At 28.0% G+C, this 874-nt stretch overlaps 1 protein-coding gene across 1 annotated transcript in view; it reads left to right on the forward strand.

The window, feature by feature from the left end:
* LOC100573606 overlaps positions 1-874 on the forward strand; it is a 9,961-nt gene that overhangs the window by 703 nt on the left and 8,384 nt on the right. The window lies entirely within an intron of this gene.

Genomic DNA, 874 nt, shown 5'->3' on the forward strand with positions numbered 1-874 from the left:
GACCTGTTAGTCAATGCACTAAAAAAATATTGATCTTGCTCCTCAGCAACTGTGCTAAAATGTGAAATAAAAAACCTTTGATTATTTAACTACGCAATAATAACTTCTAAATGTCGTACAAAAAAAATCATAAATTTATCCAAAATTTTTCATTTTAATTCATATACTAAACTTAATATTTCTTATTCCTAACTAAATTGAATAAGTACCTACCTAAATAAATTTGTACGATTTTGTGGTCATTTTCACTTGAATTTGTCTAATAATATTTTTGAATTGGAGAAATTGATTTTTGACATTTATATCAAACACTATTGTGTAACAAAATCCTTAAAACTAATTTTAATGATAATACATGTTATATGAAACATGAACAAACAAAGAACAAATGCATACTGTGATGTATTATCGTTAAATCAGTTTGATTATTTGTGATAAACACCTATGATAGGTGCCTAATAATAATGGTAAGTTTTTTGTTCCGTAGAATTATTAGATTAATAAATATCAATAAATAAACTTATTATTTGATATTTATATGATGTATTTATTATTATGAACGGCAGAGAGATAATAAACCTGAGTGGCAGGGCTATTAAGTTTTCTTTCGCCCTGCCTGACGAGGCTATAACAAACCAGTACCAAAATTAATAATAGAATTATGATGAGATTATTTTCTTCCTGTAATTTTGTTTTGAAATTGTTCTCTTAAGAGGACGTGATACCCGCATGCGTTGTCTCCGTCTTACAAGTGCGTAACATAGCAAATTATACGCAAAGCAGAACACGTGTAGCACCGTTAGCTTAAAAATTAGAGTGAATTTACCTCTTATAAAATCTAAAGGTAAGATTATTATCTAGACAACCTCATGAG

Source organism: Acyrthosiphon pisum, unplaced genomic scaffold (genome assembly GCF_005508785.2).
Source record: "Acyrthosiphon pisum isolate AL4f unplaced genomic scaffold, pea_aphid_22Mar2018_4r6ur Scaffold_21361;HRSCAF=23768, whole genome shotgun sequence".
In the NCBI taxonomy this organism is placed as follows: domain Eukaryota; kingdom Metazoa; phylum Arthropoda; class Insecta; order Hemiptera; family Aphididae; genus Acyrthosiphon; species Acyrthosiphon pisum.